This window comes from Hipposideros armiger, unplaced genomic scaffold (genome assembly GCF_001890085.2).
Source record: "Hipposideros armiger isolate ML-2016 unplaced genomic scaffold, ASM189008v1 scaffold_628, whole genome shotgun sequence".
NCBI classification, from domain to species: domain Eukaryota; kingdom Metazoa; phylum Chordata; class Mammalia; order Chiroptera; family Hipposideridae; genus Hipposideros; species Hipposideros armiger.
The window spans coordinates 473815-493052 of NW_017731978.1; the positions used below are offsets into that span (position 1 = coordinate 473815).

A 19238-nucleotide genomic window follows, 5' to 3' on the forward strand; every position below is an offset into this window, starting at 1 on the left:
CTTCCCACCCCAAGGCAAATTTCTCCATCATCTATTTCTCAGCATCCCGCAGCCACACCAACCATGACCCCACCCCTGTCCCCCAGACCCCGCAGCCCCCTCCCACCAGGCTTCCTGCTTTCCTCGCCTCGACACTGATCCATTCTGTCCCCATGCCGGCCAGGAGAGTTTGGAAAGAGGGAGTCTGTACAGACCCAATCACTCTCCTGCTTAGCACCTCCAGAGCTTCCCATGGCCTCTGAAGACAAGCTGCTCCTGGGAAGCGGGGAGGGGGGAAGGGGCTCCCCACCCCTCCCTCTCTCTCTCCCCGATTCCCCATAGTCACCTGCAGGCCTCTGCTGTGCTGCTCAGTCCACCAGGGGGGTGGCTCTGCTCAGACTTGAGGTCTCAGCTTCACTGTCACCTCTTCAAAAAGATCTGCTTGGATCCCTCCCCTCCAAAGCTGCTCCGCCCACCCCAGCCACTCCCTATTTCATGGCCCTGATGATTTCCCTCCCAAATTCATCAGTCTGATGTTATCAAATTATATATTTGCAATTTGCCTGCTGTCACTCCCACAAGAATGGAAACCGCCTGAGGGCAGGAGCAGCACCTGGCACTTGGTGGGTGTTTCATACACTTGGTGAGTGAGTGAGTGAGTGAGTGAATGGACAGGGAGGGGTGGTGAGAAGGGGGCCAGGACTCCTTGTCCCCAGTGTGCCCTGCCCCAGCCTCTGCAGGGCCTCGGCACATCTCCAGCTAAGGGAAGGGAGCAGGTGGAGACAAGGCTTATGGAGCAGCACCTGTGATCTGGGCCCCCTTTTCTCTAAACGACTTCATGGAGTGTTAGAGTTCCAGGTCAGAGTCCTGGCCCTCTCTGCACCTCAGTTTTCTCATCTGTATAATGGGGATAGTAACAGGACCGACCTCCTAGGACGGTTGTGTGGGTGAATGAGATACTGCTCTCAATGATGTGCGGTGATGATGATGATAAAAAGAATCCCATCTCTTACAGACAAGGAAGCAGGAAAGATTGTGGGAGCTGCCTGGGTCCCACAGTGGGCAGGTGGGAAGTGAGAACCCAAATTCAGGCTTGTGTGACTCAGACACCAGTGCTCCTGTCTCTGTGCTGGCAACACCCTGGAGGACAGCGGGAAATGGAACACGGAGGCCTCCCTGTTCTTTACACCTTAGCAGTGGTGTTCCTTCATGTTCCCAAGTATGAACGGGCTCAGCCTTCCCTTCCCCTAGGTTCTGCACAGACACTTGAGGCAGCAGAGAGAACCAGCCAGGGAGAAGCAACGCTGCCCGCTCTCGCCACTTGCCTGAGGTAAGGCATCTGGGGAGGAGGCAGCTGATCGAGGTAAAATGAGGCAGGCTGAGAGGGAGTCTGTACAGAGACTCCCCAGGTGGTCTGAAGTGAGGACTGGGCAGGCCTGAGTCTTGAGTTCCAAGAGAAAGAGGTGGCCCACATGGCAGAGAAGGAAGAACCCCACCCCACACCCCACCCCCGCCATCTGGTCAAGGGAACAGACAGGGGATGTGGCAAGACTCCGAAGGCCCTGGGGGCTCTAAGGAGAGGTTGGGGGCCCACCCACTCCCACTCAGACTGGCTTATGGGGTTGGAAGGTCATCGCAGAAGGCCCTGAGACCCTGCTCAGGGCCCACTAAGTGAAGGATTGCAGCTGCTGGGAGGGAGCCAAGGTGCCTTCTGCTGGCAACCCTTGCACATTAAGAATTACTCCTCTTTTCAGCAAACGATTTGTTACAATATCCATCTCACACTTTCCCTAACCGGGTGCCCTCCCATACATCCTGGATTAATCCAGGAAGTCACTCCGTTCATTTAGGACATGCCTGAGTGTGCCTTCTCTTTTATTAAGGAAATTTTTCATTGTTTTGAAGCATTCATAGGTTTTAATTTGGGGCTTAGATTTTCAAGCCTCCCTCAGTGGCTAAGGGGCATGAGTAGGCCTGTGGCTAGAAAGGCTCCCTCCATCCTCAGCTCTGACTGTACTCCGTGGAGGAAGGGAGCACAGCACCTCCTCTCCAGGGAGCCAAGGACTGCAGACCTCACTGCTGTGTGGCACTGGGGCAGACCCTCAACCTCTCTGAGCCTCCTCAAGACAGGCAAAGCCAAGGCAGACTGCATATTTGAGTGTCCATCTACTGAACCGCCCAGGAAAGAACAGGAGGCCATCACTTCTATAAACCACAGCCCTGGAGAGTAGTGTGGGGTCTCTGAAAAGGCAAGAAGTTTGGAGTTCAGGTTTGGAATATGACCCAGGACAGGCGAGGCATCCGCCTCTCTGAGCCTAATTTCCAACTCCTTAGGATGAGGCCAAGTCCCATCCCCATTCTGGGCTGTTGTGCAAGCCGAGGGATTTGCAGCGAGTCTGACTCAGGGCCTAGCACAGTGGGCACCAGATAAGCATGAGTCTCCCAGCCCACCACAGGCCCCTCCTACTTCTCTGTCTCTTGGCACTTGAGAAGCCAGACCAGAGTGGTTCCTTAATCCCGGCTAGAGGCTGCACTCAGGCTGACCTGGACCTCCACCCAGAGCCTCCCCATGGGCCTGTCCTGACAGTTTGGGCAGCTGCCGCCCGCCTCCTCCCAGGCCTTGCACGAGACATTCACACCTCCTACCCCGAGTCTGGGGAGTCCTGTCTGTGCGTGGAGCCTACACTGAGCTCCCACGTATCCCCGCAGGCGCCATGCCACCTGCATGTTTGTTGTCCCCCTACCCTCCAGCAGGAGACAGCTGTCCCACTCCCGACTCCTAGTCCCCCACCCCACCAGGGCTCCAGAGCTAGGACCTCTCTGGGCTCTGACTGCACCAACCCTCCCACACCCCATGTCCCCACTGCCTACCCTTAGGGGCCCACACCCCACCCTGTGCTTACTCCTCCTGTCAGGCATGCCCTCTCCACACTCCTCCCTGCCCCACCCCACCCCCACATCCTCCTGAATGCTAAGGTTCAGCCCCCTCCAGGAAGCCCTCCCTGACTCCAGCCTTTATCTCCTTCCCTTTCCTGTGGCTCACATTTCTCCTTGGTCCCTCTAATTTCAGGTTGCTACCCATTTTGTGGCCATCAAGCCCAAGCAAAGCCCACTGGGTACTCAGGAAGAACGGGCTCATTAAATGATTCGGGGGAAAGGCTTCGAGGGCTCCCGCTGATAGAGTACATACCTCTGTGAGACAGGTGTCATTCTGCCCATTGTGCAGATGGGGACACTGAGGTTAAGAGAAGTGAAGCACTGTCCAGTGGTAGTGCTGGAATGAGAAACAGCCCCACCAAATCCACAGCCCGTAACCATGACCCTCCAGCCCTGAAGTGCACACACGCCATTCCATGGGACCCTCACCACCTCAGCTCCACTGTGGTCTGTGCCCCACAGGAGGAAACTGAAGTCCAGAGAGATGGGCTCCCTTGCTCAAGGCCACACAGACAATAGGTGACTGGACTGGCACTGAAACCCAAAGTCTCTAAGCTCCTAGCCTGATCAGAGCACCTGATGAGGCAGCCCCTCACAGGGTCTGCGGGACCCTCCCTGCCCTCCCTGGTGGCCCCCTCACCTAGGCCGCTGGACTGCCCCTTCCCTGTCCCCAAAGAGTACATCACCTTCTCCCAACCATCAGCCCAACCCCAGGACTCCTGGGAGGGCCTACATGGTCGGCTGGCCTTTTGGAGGGGCAAGTTCTCGCAGTTCTGGGATTTACACAGACTGCCCAGGGCTCCAGAAACGAGGGCACTCAGGGGGAGGAGGGGTGGCAGGTGTGGGTTGGAAACACTCCTGCCACCACCACGCCCCACCACCTGGGCAGCAGAGCCACTGCCTGGACTAGGGCAAGGTCTCCTCAAATAACCTTGGCACCTCCAGGGAGCAGAGCCTACGGGGTCTGGGGAGAAGACCTGGCTCGCCCACTGAGCAGAGGGCCTCGGCCCCTGTCCCCTCCGGATCCTCTCTACTTGGTGAACTGGAAGGCCTCGGGGGCATGGGAAAAGACACTTGTTGGCAAGAATCCCTCTCTGTGTTGAGGAGTCACCTCACTTCACTGAGCCTCTACTCCCTTATCTGTAAGTGGGGTTCGGGTAATAGCTGCCTCCATATTCTAGGCACTCAGCTACACAGTCCAGCTTACCCTGGCAAGATCTGAGGATGCACCCTACCCCGGACACAGCAGATACTCAGCCCTAAGCAGGACAGGAAGCCAGCTGGGCAGCATTGGGTGGGGATGCCAGGCTAAAATGCAGGTGGACAGCCCTAGTAAACAGCAACAAAACTATACCCAGGATGTCACCTGGCCAGCAGGGTCAGAGCAACAGGCATGGCATGGGCACCGGGGAGCCTGAGGTCTCAGAAGCCACGAGGACGCTGCCTCCCATCAGGACGGGTTGGTCCTGAGCCCACATCTACCATTACGGACTGTCATCAGCACACCCCAACCTCCTCCCAACTCCATCCTGGCTTGAGTGGAGGAGCAGATGGTCAGCTGTGGAGGACAGAGGGTCTGTGGCGGAGGACACAGTGTTCGCAGCTCAGGCTGGGGCCAGAGGAGCTATGGGCTTTGGGAGTGGGGGTGGGGACCACGCACCCTCTGCTCTCCCCCATACCGACCCCCACCCCAACCCCTGAGTGGAAAGGAGCTGGGGTCCGCCCCACCCCCATCATACAGCCACAGTTCTCAAGGCTCTGGTGCCACCTTCAGCGTCCCCCCACCCCCCAACCCCTTTCATCTGCAGCTCAGGCTTCAACCCCAGCTCAAGCCCTTTTATTATTCAGAAGAGCCTCTTGATTGAAAAGGCCTCTGGGGCATCTCACAAATAAGAATCCTTTAATTTGGAAGTTGTTAACTTCTCAAAAAGGAATTCTAATTTTGCTTCCCCACCACCTCCTCTCCCCAAAACCTGCCCACTAAACACAATGGCTTAACAAGCCAAGCCCCCAGCCCTGCACCCGGAACCCCTTTCCCAACTGCACTGCTCCCGGGGCAGACGCAGGAAGTGCAGCAAGCTGCCGCAGCCTACCTGCAGGTCCCCAGGCCCCACCGGTGACCGTGAGAAGACCCCCAACTTCTCCCTTTGAGCGTGCCGCTCCGTAACCCCTCACCACACCACAACTGCAGTGCCCTAGGAGCAAAGGGTGGCAAATGGCTAAAGGGGTAACAGGATGACAGGGCACCTAGCAGGGCAGGGACCACTCCCCATAGATCCCTCTGCCGCCCTCCATCACACTGTCCCATAGCTGATGACTCAGAATTATATTTGCTGAGCATTTACTGCTCTAAGCCCCTTACATGCACTGACCCACTGAAGCCGCTTTTATTCCCAGTGTACTGATGAAGGGACAGCTGCACTCCTCAGCATGACTCTGGATGGGCGAGCAGACCATCAGAGGTGACTGTAGAGCCTGTTAGCCATCCAGATGCCTGGGTTCCCCCAGTGACTCAGAATCAGAAGGTGAGGCCCCGCCCCTGAGTATTCCTCTCTCTAATAATATCCCTGGGTGGTCCTGAGGCAGCCAGGCTTGGGCACCCTGGACAGAAAGCTCCGTGGGCTGAGCAGGATTCCTTGGGGAAGAGCTTTGACAACGGGGCATGGGGGCGGGCGGTAGGAGAGGCCGTGAGGGAAAGAGGGTGAGGAGGGTGAAGGTGAAGACAAGTTGAGGATGATGACAGTAAAATGACAGGTAGCTCACCAGGTGAAAGGTACAAACTGCCATTCACAGGGACCACAGAGTGTGGGAGAGCTGGGGAAGATGTCCAAGAAGAGGTGGCATCAGGCTGCTGGGAAGAGAAGCATTCTAGATGGAGGTGAGGGAAGGTGAGAGGGAGCCAGATGTGTGCAGGGGACTGAGGAGGACTCATCTGTTAGAGAGAGGAGTAGGGCCGGCCAAGTGGCACATTGGTTAAGAGTTGGCTTGGACGCCAGCTCTGGACAGCAGGACCCCAGTTCGGATCCCACATTAGGGCCAGTGACACTGCGCCCTCTACAGCTGAGATGGTGAACAGCAGCTCAACCTGGGGCTGGGCTGCCGTGAGTCGCCAGCAACAGTGTAGGCTGCAGTGGGGTTGGCTGGCAGCTGGCGTGAGCTTTCAGGAGCTGCCATGAGCTGCCAAGAGCCACTGTGAGCAGCCGTCCAATGGCCAGTGAGGTACTGCCTCACCCGGGAAGAGCGCAATGATCACAATACCAACATGGGTCAGTGAAGCTACGTCTTCCACAATGAGACTGAAGAACAAAAGGTCAGTAACTTGTCTGTTCCCCTCCCCCAATTCCCCAGCGCTGTTCCCCTCCCCCAATTTCCCAATAAAATCTTTAAAAAAAGAAAGGGGGAGTAGAGGCAGGAATAGTGGGCTTCAGCCAGACCATGCAAGGCCCTGAATAACCAGGAGGAGCTTGGACTTCAGCCTCAGGCAGCAAGACCACAGGGTTTCTGAGGAGCAGGCAGGAAGGCAGGCCTGTGGTGGTGACCACCAGCAGGGGTCCGAGGGGCCTGGGTTGTGGCACACTTACCCGATGCGGCTCCCTTTGGGGAGGGAGGGTGCAATGATTGGGCCCAGTATTAGCACCCAACTACCTGCCCACACCAGCCCTGAAGAAGGTGACAGAATGACGGTGCCAACCATTTGGCTATTTGGGAGGAGCAGCTGAAATGGTGAGCAGGCAGCAGTTTCTCTGGGCTGGCCAGTGCAGAGGGCTTGTCTGCAAGGCCAGAGTAGCAGGCCCGCCCATGGGCAGGAGCCCCAAGAACCGGATTTACCTGACCTCTGCCCCCACCCCCAGACACTGACGACACCCTCCCTGACATGCTCGGCACCCTCGGCCCTCAGCTGCAGCCTTGCCCTGGGGGGCTGTGCAGCCTCTCTACCTGCCCACTGGCAACTCGATGAAACACCTCCAAATAGGACTCTTCCTTTCCCCTCCAAACCCGGCCTCGGCTTCTGTTGCTGAGCTCAAAGGCTCCACCAGCCACCAGTTCTCAGCCCGACCTCTTCCAGCCCCTCCTTCACCACCCTGCAGTCTCCCACCCTCAGGCACTCCTCCCCACCATGGCCTCCTAACAAGCTGCCCGCTTCTACGCTTGCCCTCCGTCCCCAACCCCTACCCCATAACCTCTCCCCACAAGGCAGGGAGAGAGCCTGTGAACGTGAGTCACCTCATCCACACTCTGCAGCCCTGTTTCCCGCCCTCTTCTCCATCTTCTCCATAGCCGGCTCCCAGCTCAGAGCCTGTCCAGATCGCCCAGGGCCTGGCTCTTCTCCTTGGGTCGTTGCTCAAAGGGTCTCTCCCCTGAGGGCCGCTCTCCTGACCACCCGGTGTGCAGGAAACCACACCCTGTGTGCTCACGCCCTTTTCCTGCCTTGTTTTACTCCACAGCACTTTTTACTCCCCAACCTTATATTATGAATTACTTATGTGTTCTTCCATCTATTCTGTTAGAGTTCAAGGTTGAAGAGGGCAATGAGCTGTCTAACTTATTCCCCCACAGACCCTGGGCACGTCGCACAGGGCCTGACACGAGCAGGTGTTCCATAGGTCTATGTTGAAGGAGGATGAACGAGCCACTGAACCAGGGCGTGACCTCAGGGAGCATTTGTGCAGCCCTGGTGTGTGCCACAGGGAACACAGGGAGCGAACCAGGCTGCATCTGCCCTGGGAGCCCCACGGTCTGTGGGGACAAAAGAGACCCACACCGAGGTGTACTTCCAGCCCGCGTGCGAGCAGTGCTGGGGTGAGCACATGTGCACAGGCAGGGGAGCACGGGGAAGGGGCCACGCATAGGGGGCACCCCATCCCCACTCCCCTCCCTGGCCCTCCGGGCCCTGAGCCACCTCCCACTCCAAACCAAGGGGATGAAGCCACACTGATTCAGGTGTCAGTAAATGTTCCCAGTGGCATGTTCATCCCTCCTGCAAGGAAAAGACCTGGGCAGGGCTGTCAGGGAGAGGGGGCGTGATCCTACCAGTGAGAGGTCAAGGCCAGGCATCTGGGACCCCAGCTTTGCCTGCCCTTCCCCCACCTCGCTGCCTTGCCCCCCCACCTCCAATCACAGGAGTGCTAGAGGAGCAGGCAGTGGAAGCAGGAGACAGCAAGGAAAAACCTGGGCTTCCTGGGGGCTCAGACCTTTGATGAGTCAAGTCTCCACTCCTCAGCATGCCTTCGAGACCCCCCATGACCAGCCCGCCCCCTCCTGGCACATCACCCCCAAACACCCACAGTCCCCTGCCTCTAAGCCTTTCCTTAGGGGCCTGCCCCTCCCCTAAGCCCCTCTGCCCATCCTAACCCTACATACATCACAGTATTTATTAATGACACACCATTGGAAACAATGAAAATATACAACAGAGAACCGCTAAAACATGCTATGGCACACAGTGGCTGGAACATTACACTGCCATTAAAAATCACATTACAGAAAAGTATTTAATGATGGAAAAACGACCGTGGTATAGTATTAAGTGCAAAAGGCAGGTTAGAAAACAGTAAGTACAGTTTGATCCCAATTATGTCATCAACACATATTTTGTAAAAGACTGACAGGCAAAACACCCAAGTGCTCACAGTTTCTATAGAGAACACACATTTTTTAATAATCAGAAAATAGAACATTTTGAAAGAATCCTACAGTCGTCAAGGTTCAGCCCAGGCGTCCCCTCCTCCAAGCCCCGCAGCCCCCAAGGAAAGTGGCTCCGCTCTGGGTTAGTTTCCCCTCTGTCTCCCTGCCTGCTGGTGCCCAGGTTGTCTGCCTGGGCAGCTGGAAGGCTGCTGCGGCCCCTGCTGAGGGTGGGGCAGGGCCCAGCCAGCCGCCGCCATGACGCCCCTGCCCCTGGCCCTCCCATCACTCTGGCACCTTGCAGACACCACTGACTGCATCCTCTCTCCCCATCTCCCAGCAGCAAGTACAGGTCAACCTGAAGGAGCTAATTAGCTGCTCCTCCCAACCAGGACTGACTGCCTAGCAGGACTATTTTGATGGAGAAAAGTGGGCTTCCAAGTGAGGCCTAGTGCCCGGGAAAGAAATGCAGCGTCTGCTCCCTGCCCCATCCCACCAGCTTCCCGGTTGGGAGGACAGTGTCAGCTGAGCCTCGGCCACATCCACAACTGTCACCAGATCCTTCTGGGGAAGGGGTTCAAGCGCACTGCCCTGCGCAGCCACTAGGTCTTCTTCACCTGAAAAATGGGGATACCGTTCCTGTCCAGCCTGCTCCTCGAGCCTTCCCCCAGCATTCCTTCCGTTTAGCAAAGTTCCCCGGTAGCCTTCTCATGGGTCACAGAGGCCTGTCAAAGACAGGGGATTGGCCCAGATAAAGGGCGGAAGTCACTTGTCCAAGGTCACAAGCAAGCCAGGGGTCAAACCAGGCAGCAGCCAGGTCCCACTCCTCCCTCGTCCCCCACCTCTTTGGGACTTGCTGTAGTTTCTCCACATTCTCTCATATGGGACATGGAGTGGGAGGGCCTGTCGCCTCCCACATTCTGGGTGTCCTGCTCCTCATGATACAGTCCGAGAAGCCATCCTCTCTGCTCACACAGAGCCAAGGTCACCTGGCTGCCAGTGCTTGTCACATGTACATACCTGGGGCCGAGCCTCATCCTGCTCTGACAGCGTCTGGATCTGCACACTGACTCTGGCATGAAGCCTCATTAAACTCCACACATCGCAGCCACTGCCAGCCTCTTGACAGTTTCTTGGACCCCGACTGTCTAGTTCACCTGTTCCCACTCCCTCCTAACCTGGAGTCAGGCACACATTTGGTCAACAATGTGACAGAACCAAGGACAGAGTCCTTCAGCTCCCACTAGAGACCTCCCACACCACACAGGAACCCATTATCTGGTGCATCCGTGAAACCGTGTCACCCAGAAGAATGACCCAGGCTTCTGAGCTGGCTGCCAGAGCCATTATAGCACAGGCTATGGGGGGCGGAACGGCCGGCTCAAACCTCCCGGACTGGACTTCATGTGTGGAGGAAGAGAGGAGCCCCCAGAAAGACTACCCCTCAATGGCCTGCCTACAGCCTCTGCCTGGGAAACTCCACTCTGCCCCGTGGCCCAGAGTGGCTTCTTACCTCGAGTCAGGCAGGTGTTTGGGGGGTGCAACTGAGCTGGGGGTCAGCCTGGGCTTGACTCAGTTGCCCTCTTTACCGGTGGGCACCAGAGCCTCAGGGCCTGTGGGTGCAGGAGGCTGTGGGAGAAAGAGGAGACAAGCTGTCAGCCAGCGCAGGGCCACAGGGAGGGGATGGGCATGCACACAATTGGTCTGATCCCCACCTGGCGGGGCAATAAATACTCATACATCTCACCCACACTCCCTCTCGCTGACACACTCACACACACACACACACACACACACACACAACACACACACACAACACACACACACAACATACACACACTCACACAACACACACTCACACAAACACACACACACTCACACAACACACACACTCACACAACACACACACACACTCACACAACACACACACACACTCACACCACACACACAGGCACACTCACACAACACACACACGTGCTCTCACTCACTGACACATACGCACTCATATGCCACCAGCTGGGGCCGGTGAGGCTCTGGGAATGGTGGGGTTCCTGGCCCCAGGTGGATGGGGTCTGAATATGCTTCCCCAGCCACTGGCCCTGTGACCTCGGGAAAGCCGAGTCTCTGAGCCTCGCTTTCTTCATCCATAAAATGGGGATACCGTCCCTCCTGCCAGGACTGCTAGGAAGATAAAAAGAGAAATGCGACTTGCAGCCTAGCACACCGGAGATGCCCAGCACCACCAGGGCCTGCCTGCCTGCCTTCCAGCCCTGTCCCAGGAGGCAGGCCCCGGGGCTGGCCCCTGACGCGAGCAGCCAGGGCAGCCGAGGTGTCTGTGGGCTGCCTGAGCCTCAGCACCACGCGCCCCCCCCCACCCCCCGATGCCCAAAGATGCCAAAGCTTCTGCCACCCACCCCTCCCTTTCCCCACCTCTTCTGGCTTATTCCTCCACCACACATTCTCCAAGGGTAACTAGGGACCCCCCCGCCGCCAGCCTCTGTGACTGGGAAGGACACTAGGGAGTCCTGTCTCCTTGGCAAGGCCCCAAGACACAGGCATCAGGTTGGAAATCTCCCAAGCGCTGGCTGTGCGGCCCTGGGCTCAGCTAACGGGTCTGAGCCTCAGGCTCCTCAGCGTCTTAGACAAAGGCCCAAGTCCCCTTCAGAGTCGTTGCCAAGAGGTTCCAATCAGACCAGTGTTTCTCAAAGTGGGGGACACATGCCACCATGGGGATCCTGGGTGGTGCATAAATGGTTTCAGTTACACAGGTATGTGTTCATTTTTCTGTGTATTAAAAAAAATTGACAGGCACATCACTGCTGTGATTTCGTGGATGTATGGCTCAGGGAGCGTTGGTAATCCACCCTCAAACCTGTCAACATACAGGCAGGATTCAGCAAACGAAGGTAGGTGGGCTCAGCGGTGGCTACAACCTCGGTGGTGGAAGAGAAGCACGGAAAGCTGGCACGTCACCTGGGCCTGGCTCCCAGCAGCCCGCACGAGGGTGAGCGCCCCTCCCTCCCTGGGAGGCCAGGGTGGGCCCTCCTTCCCGCGGCTCTCTGGCACAGGCCTAGGTCCCCGGGGCACTCACAAGCCCTTCAGATAGAACAGATGGAAGCATGGGCAGACAAGCTCAGAGACAGTTTCCGTAATGTGGGCAGAAGATGGTGAAGGCTCCTGAGTCCCTCCCCAAATCAACATTCTACCAAGTCTGAGGGGCAAATGGTAGCATTTCTAGCCATGTGGTAGGTGAAAATGGAGGGACTCTTTGGAGGCAAGAGTCTCCTCGTTTCAGGGGCTGCAAACTTCCCCTCCAAGAAGGAGGCAATGGGCCCCAAGCAGGTTCCAGGGCCCACCTTGGCCATCCCGTGCTGACAACAGAGCCACGAAGTAGGGTGGCCCTGGTAATAGGCCTGCCCAGCCCACATTTCACCAGCCCAAACTGTTGCCCCTGCTCTCAGCAGGCCCCAGGGGTGCCTCCTAATGGCTGCTGATCCTGGAGGACAGATAAGACACAGTGGTACCAACCTGGGACAGAGGGGTAGCCAGAGCTTGGGCAGCTCCTCAGGCCTGGGTCCTCCAGGCCAGGCCTAGCTAGGGAAGGTGCCCTCAGTAACCACCCAAGCTGGCTCCCGGCACACAGGCACAAGACAAACAGGCCCAGGCCAACCAGGCAGCCCTGGCCTGGCAGGCCTCCAGACCACCTGGCTGGTAGCCCTGTGCCTAATTCCACCTGAGCCGGCAGGGCGGTCATTCCCACAGTGCCACTCTAAGCCCCCAGCTGCCATATTCCCTGATAGTGAACGGGGACCCAGTCCCTTCTCCCAGACCTTCCTGAAGCTCCCACCCTCCTCAGTAGCATCACGAGGAGTTGCTATGGAAATGGGACCACAGGCAGAGCACGACAATGATTTGGAGCAACGGAGGAGACGCAGAGGGAGCCAGGAGCTGTCCTGGACACCAGGCCTGCCAATGTGCCAAGTCCAAGAAGGACATGAGATTCCAGCTGCAAGCCCCTTGGCCAGGGGCACGAAGGGAAGCCTGGCACAGGGGGAACTCCCTACCTGCCCTCCTGGCTCCTTCCCCTCAGTGGAGTCCAGGGAGGTCTGGAAATCAAATGCCTGTGTGTTCAACTGAATTAATATGCGCCCCAAGGAGCATGAGACTTCCACAGACACAGCTACCCCAGGACGCTGCCAAAGTGGGTTCAGTGCTGTGGGGGGTTGGCACCCACAGGTGCTCAGCGAACACTAGAATCAAAGGGGGTGGTACTGGCATGTGTGTGTGTGTGAGAGAGAGAGAGAGAGAGAGACAGGGAGAGAAACACAAAGAGAGAGAGAGAGAGAGAGAGAGAGAGAGAAATCGGCCTGCTCTGGTCAGCACAGTCACAGAATCACAGAGCTTGAGAGACCCACATCCATTGCATAGATGAGGAAACTGAGGCCCAATAAGGGTTGGGGTCACCCAGCAAGTCAACCAAAAAGTCAGACCCAAAACCCAGGTCTCCTCTTCCCCAGACCCGAACCCTCTACTCAGCACCTCCAGTTTTCCATCCATTCCTTCCTTCATTCTACTTTTGTTAAGTGCTTACTTTGTGGTTGGAGATTGGGATAAAGAGATGTAAAGGACAGAGCTCAGACAGAAGACGCCATCATGGTCAGAGCAGGGCTACTGGGGACTGCAGGACCCCAGGGAAGTTACCTCAGAGATTGCAGTTATACGCTTCTGAGCCATACTTCAGAGACACCTCCAGGTTTCCCTGACTTGTCTCCCAACTGCTCTTTCAGCCCAAGGCCCCCAGAAGCCCACACATGGAGGCAGGCCTCCAGTGCAGGACAGTCCTGAGCCCACCTGGGGCACTCACCTCCAGGAGGTAATGGGGGTATTCCCCATTAGCAACCCCCATCCCTAGAAATGAGGAACCATGAGGCAAGTGCCTTGCTACACTGGAGCTCAAATAACATTGGTGCCCTGACTGCCCTCCCCTCCCCCAGGCTCAGCACCTTAACGCATCGTTCATTCTTCTCTCCCAAGAGGCAGACATTGCCCTTGGCCTGGGGCCAGGCAGAGAGAAGGGAGCCCTGCTCATCAGTCATCACCCTCATGGAACTCAATTTCCCATGTCTGTCAGCAGCATGTAAACTCTCTCCTATAGTGTTTTTGGTTTGCTTGGAGGCTGGGGGGGGGGGGGAGGAGGAGGTAGTACTGAGAGGGCAAGAGGGGACACCTCCCAGAGCTTGGCTTGGAAGACCTGCCAGCTCTGCTGTATCCCATGTGGGCTGTGGCTCCCAGCAGCTGGTACAGACTCCCAGGGCCTATTTTGCACAGGTGGAACCCAGGTCGCTCAGCGCTGAGAAGGCAGGACAGGGAAAGAGCAGTGAGGACCGAAGGGAAGGGCTAGGTCCAGGGCTGTGGAAGTGGATGAAGGGGCTTCTGGGAAGGCTTCTTGTTGGAGGAGGGACCTGGATTGGCTCAGAGCCTGTTCTCAGGCTCCCAGTAGGAAGTGAGTTTCTCTGAGAGAGAGCTGGGCCAGGGTCAACCTGGCAGCCCACGTGATTTGGGGCTAGGCTGGCAGGTGAAAGGTCAAGGGGGATGTTCTCTGGTGACCATCCTGTCCCAACCCACTAAGGGCTGCCACAGCTGCCACCTCACATCCCTAATTACCACTGCCCAATAAGAAACCAGCAGGGGGGCCGGCCGAGTGGCAGGATGATTAAGAACTGGCTTGGGATGCCAGAGGGCCCCGGTTCGGATCCCACATATGAGGGCCAGTGACACTGCCCTCCACAGCTAAGATGCTGAACAACAGCTCAACCTGGAGCTGGGCTACTGTGAGTCGCCGGCAACGGCGTAGGCTGCAGCCCCTGTGGCAGTGGGTTGCCATGGTACCGTATGTAGCCAGCAGCTGCAGTGAGCGGCCCGTCCAGAAGCCTGCGACTGATCTGCCTCACCTGGGAAGAGCGCAATGATGGTGCCAACTTGGGCCAGTGAAGCAACGTCCTCCACAACTAGACAGAAGAACAAAATGACAGCAACTTGTCTGTTCCCCTTCCCCCAATTCCCCAATAAAATACCTTAAAAAAAAAAAAAAAAAGAAACCAGCAGGGGATGGAAAGCAGCAGAGACACAGAAAGTAGGGGCAGAATACACAAGAAATAGAGCAACCTGACCCCAAGCCAGGCAGACATGAAAATGGATGGACAGACGGGCCAGCCCTCCTCCCCCAGAGCCATGCTGCAGCTGCCAGAAGAAGCCTACAAACCAGAGCTCTGCAAAGATTTTTCAGCAATAAAATTCTTATTTGAAATGAAATTATATGCAGTGGGGAAAGCCTTTCTATGCCAGACATTAAATCCAAGAAGCATAAAGTGAGAAGTTGGTAAATCCACTACATAAACACGTAAAACCTCTGTACAGCAAAAGACACTAAAAACGAAGTTAGAAGGCAAGTGAGACACTGAAAGAAAATATCACTAATATACAAACAGCCCCTACAAATCAATAAGAAAAAAGGCAAAAGAAGAGAAAAATTGGCAGTGAATTAGAAATCCACAGAGGAAGAACTAAATTGGCCAATAAATGTACTTGAAAAGATGTTCTATCTCACTAGCAATCAGGAAAATGCAAATGAAACGACACATACCATTTTTTGCCCATCAGATTGGGAAAAATGAAGTTGATTGATAACAACCAGTGCTGGCAAGGCTGTGGGGCAATGAGGACCAGACCATTGGAGGGAAGGCTGAACCTTCGGAAGGGTCACTCGGAACACCGAGTGACACTACATCCTAGTGATCCCACTTCTAGGAGCTTCTCCTGCAGAAATGGTAGCAAAGGCCCTCACATATAAATATTCACGGATGCTCACAACAGCATTGCTGGTACGAGTAAAAAAGAAATCGGAAGTGGCCTAAATGTTTATCAATAAGTGAATGTCCAAATAAAATATAGCACATCCGTGCTGTGGAACACTGCAGCATTCGGCAGAGGAGGCACTTCTGTGGAAAACATGGGAACATCAGGCTGCACATTGCAATTTCAGAATGAGCCCATTTTCAGATATAAGCTTGTTGGTATATTCCCCGAAAGGCTGAGGGCAGTGTCCAGGCGCTACAGTGATCACATCCAAGGAGGGGGACAAAGGGGCTTTCATGATCTCCGTTACCCACAGATGTGTTGTTGGATTTTCTTTTGTAATCAGAAAAGGAAAATCAATAAAGAGTTAATGGGTTTTTTTCTTCAAATTCTGTCAGACCCTACAGTAAAATGCAAATCTGAGCAGCCCTGTTGTGGTTGGAAGGGGAGAGGTCTATCCAGTCCCACCAGGACCCCACAGCCCCCAGGCCTCCTCAGGGACACCAGGGCTCTAGGCCCAGTTTGAGAATCTCAGCTGGAGGATGTGAAACCAAACCTCTGCTCCCCCAGCCCACAGCAGGGGTTTGCCCAAGGTCACAGGCAGTCAAGACTGGCTGGGGCTAAAGCTAGGGCCTCTGGGTTCCGGATCTTCAGAACTGGGGTGAGAGGCTTCCCTAGGTGTCCAGAAAACCCTGGGATGTCACCATCTTGGGGAACCCTAGGCTGAGGCTAAGGGGAGCCCAAGAGTGAGGGCAACATGATGAGGGGAGCGTCTGCAGAAAACTCCAGGGGAGGGGGCTTTGAGGCTCAGCTCTGGGCTCTTACAGGTCCTTGGTGCTAGGAAAGGAGGGGGAAAGAGAAGAGGGAAAAGGAACAGGGAACTTGGGGGTGTGTTTCTCTGCAGAGAGAGAGGGTAAGTACCAGAAGAGGGGACTGATGTGTGCAGGTGTCGGTGCTCACAGAGAGAGGGCTCATGTGGATCTGCAGAGTTAAACTGCGGGAGGGTGGAGGCGTGTCTGTATGTGGGGTGGGAATAGAGAGAGACTGTGTGTGTGTTAGGACATACAGGCAGCCAGCAGACCTGAAGGGGGGCCAGGAGCAGATGGCAAATTCCAGAGATCTGTCCCCAACTGGCCCAGTGCCCCCAATAACTCCTCTCCAGTCAGACTGGCCGCCGGTCCTTCTTGACAGACAGGCCTCCAAGCCTTTGCACTTGCTGTTCCTTCTGTGGGGGTACCCTCCCTCCCTGACCAGTTCCCAGTGTCCTTCAGGAAGCCTCTTCTGACTCCTGCACCTGTCCCTCCAGGCTGGAGCGGAAGCGCCCCTGGTATCCCTGCCCGGAGTCACCCCTGTCCTATCCTGAGCCCCCAGGACAGCGAGTGCTGACTGGTGTGACTTCCCAGGGGCAGGGGTGGGTCTTGTTCTTTTCTGCACCCAGAGCCCAGGGACAGGCCTGCACAGAGGAGGCATGGAAAACTAAAGTTTGTGGAAAGAATGAGTGGATTATCACAGCACTCAGCCCTCAGCCAGGTGCAGAGTGGGAACTTCATAAGGCAGAGTGTGGAGCATGGAGCAAAAGAGCACGGTCTGGGGACTGAAACACCTAGCTTCCTGTCCTGGGTCAACACAACAGGTAACACCAGCCATGTCACCTGGGAGGTGATAAAAGCAGGCATTCCTAACCCAGGTACCCGGTGAAGGGGACTTAGGAGGTGTGTGAGCACTGATTGAAATGGATGCATGAGGTGGAGAGGGGGTGCCCCTGTTTCAGGTGTACGCCGTGTATTTCATCAGATTCCCCAAGAGGCCCGCAGACCAAAAAGATTCAGAACCACAGAGCGAGATAGAGCAAGGCTGCCCCCCAGGAAAGAAGGCTCAGGGGCCCCGAGTTTGCCTGTACATTGGGGGCTATCGGGGGCAGGGGCCAGTACAGGTTCTGTGGCCCCTGTGGAGTCACAAGGAGTAGACGCTAGCCCTGAACAGGGAAGAGCGCTGTCCTAAATGGCCGGTCTCTCTGCTGAGTTCCTCGTCTGGGGGTGACAGCACGGGCTGCATGGGGCAGAGGTCAGGGTGAGTGGCAACCCTGAACCTCATTCAGACTCTCTGGGCCTGTTTCCCCATATTACAGCCCAGGGCTACACAAAGTAGCCTCTGTGAGTCCATTCTGAGTGCATGAAAGGAAGTGCTGGCCATGCAGGGGTGAGGCTCCAGGGTGCAGGGCTGAATGCACAGTCCTGTGTCTGGACCATCCTCCCACCTGCTGATGGCCTGAGGCCCTCTTCCATCCTGGGGTAGAGGACAGACTGCCCAAGCTGCCCAGGCTGCCCCACACTGCTAACTGGGCCTGCTTGGATGTCACCGTCACCACCTCCCATACGACAGTGACCCCGGAGAGCAAAGGAATGAGATGTTTCCTTATAAGCCTGGACTGGGGTCAAGGGAGCCCACAGGTTGGACAGAGGTCCTGAGCAAGGCCGGCAGCCAGGCCAAGGCCACATGAGCTCGATGGGTCCCCCCAAAGTCTCAACCCCTCCAGGGGCCTCTCCCATCCCGGTCTGGGAAAGCCAAGGTGCAGAACCGTCTGCTCTGAGTCACACAGGGAGCTGGTGGCAGCTCTGGGCCGGGACCCCAGCCTCCTGCCCCTGGCTGCACTTACTCTGGGCATGAACGCTCACACCCTCAGGTGACTACATGCCTCAGCACTCCCTAATACTGCCAGGAAGAGGCAGATAGCACTGGGGCTCCAACAGACTGATTCAAACTCAGGCCTGCCGTGTCCTCCTGGATGCAGCCACCCTGAGCCTGTTTCCTCCTCTCTAAGCCAGAGGGACACCCACCTCTGCCTGTGTGAGGATTCTAAGAGCACAGGTGTACAGTCTGCTTAGAACAAAACATGGCCTTTTCCAGTCCCCATCTCTAAGCGAGAAGTTTGCCCTAAGTGATTCCCCAGGTCCCCAGAGCCTCTGATGCTTAATGGGAAGCCTGCCCGGTGCCCAGCCCATACCCACATCTCTGGGAGATAGGCTGCAGTGGCACAAACCAGCGCCTGCCCTCAGTAAGCTCCCTGCTGGCTGGCAGATAAGAACCGCGGCCATGGAGCAAAGCATGGACTTAGCAGAGCTGGGAGTGGAGTCGCCGTGGCTGGGCTCCCGAACGAGTGGCCCTGTGCCTACTCGTTGCCGCAGTCCCCCACTCATTACCTGACTGTCCCCTTTAAGCACCAGATTTGTGCCCCTGCTCCAGGAGCCACGAGAGGCTTAAAAATGGAAAACCCAGTGTGAGCTGGGCAGTGATAAAGGACGGCTTCCTGGGGGAGACAGGACAAAGAGGGTCAAATTCACACAGGAACCTGAATGCCCAGATGAAAAATCCAGATCCTGAAGCCACTGGCAGCTTCTTATGTGCCCCTTCCCCCTGGGCAGGGATGCCTGACCCCGCCCAAGGCTGGCCTAGAGCTGTGGCCCCAGCAGAGGATTTGAGGGGGAGGGGGACCTGGGCTCAAGGCCCCATCCACCCCTCTTCCAAAGCCATGGACTGTGCCTCCACCCAGAGAAATCCGTCCTGATCGGTGCTGCCCAGCACCACTGAGGCCTGGCTTCAAACCGCTTCGCCGCTGGTGAGTGCCGTCTGGCCAGGGAGGGCTCCCCGACAAAGAGGATGCTGGCCTGGACTCATTCATATTCTGGTCTGGCTGCTGGCTTCAATATGGCTGAGAGACGGGAGGGCAGAGGCGGCCCTCCGAGAATGCCCGGCGATGATTCCTCTCCGATTCCAATTTATTTTCTATCATTAATGCCTTTGAAAAGCCCCACATGCTCTGCAAACATTGAAGGAGCACAGGGCTC

At 56.4% G+C, this 19238-nt stretch overlaps 1 protein-coding gene across 3 annotated transcripts in view; it reads right to left on the bottom strand.

Moving 5' to 3' along the window:
• LINGO1 (leucine rich repeat and Ig domain containing 1) overlaps positions 1-19238 on the bottom strand; it is a 199354-nt gene that overhangs the window by 167363 nt on the left and 12753 nt on the right. For 2 of the 3 annotated variants that reach the window (XM_019625454.1, XM_019625457.1), the window contains exon 2: positions 10052-10167. The gene's annotated coding sequence lies outside the window, so the exon portion shown is untranslated. Of the gene's footprint in view, positions 1-10051; positions 10168-10540; positions 10650-19238 lie in introns of those variants that run through there. The other variant, XM_019625455.1, reaches the window with a different exon arrangement.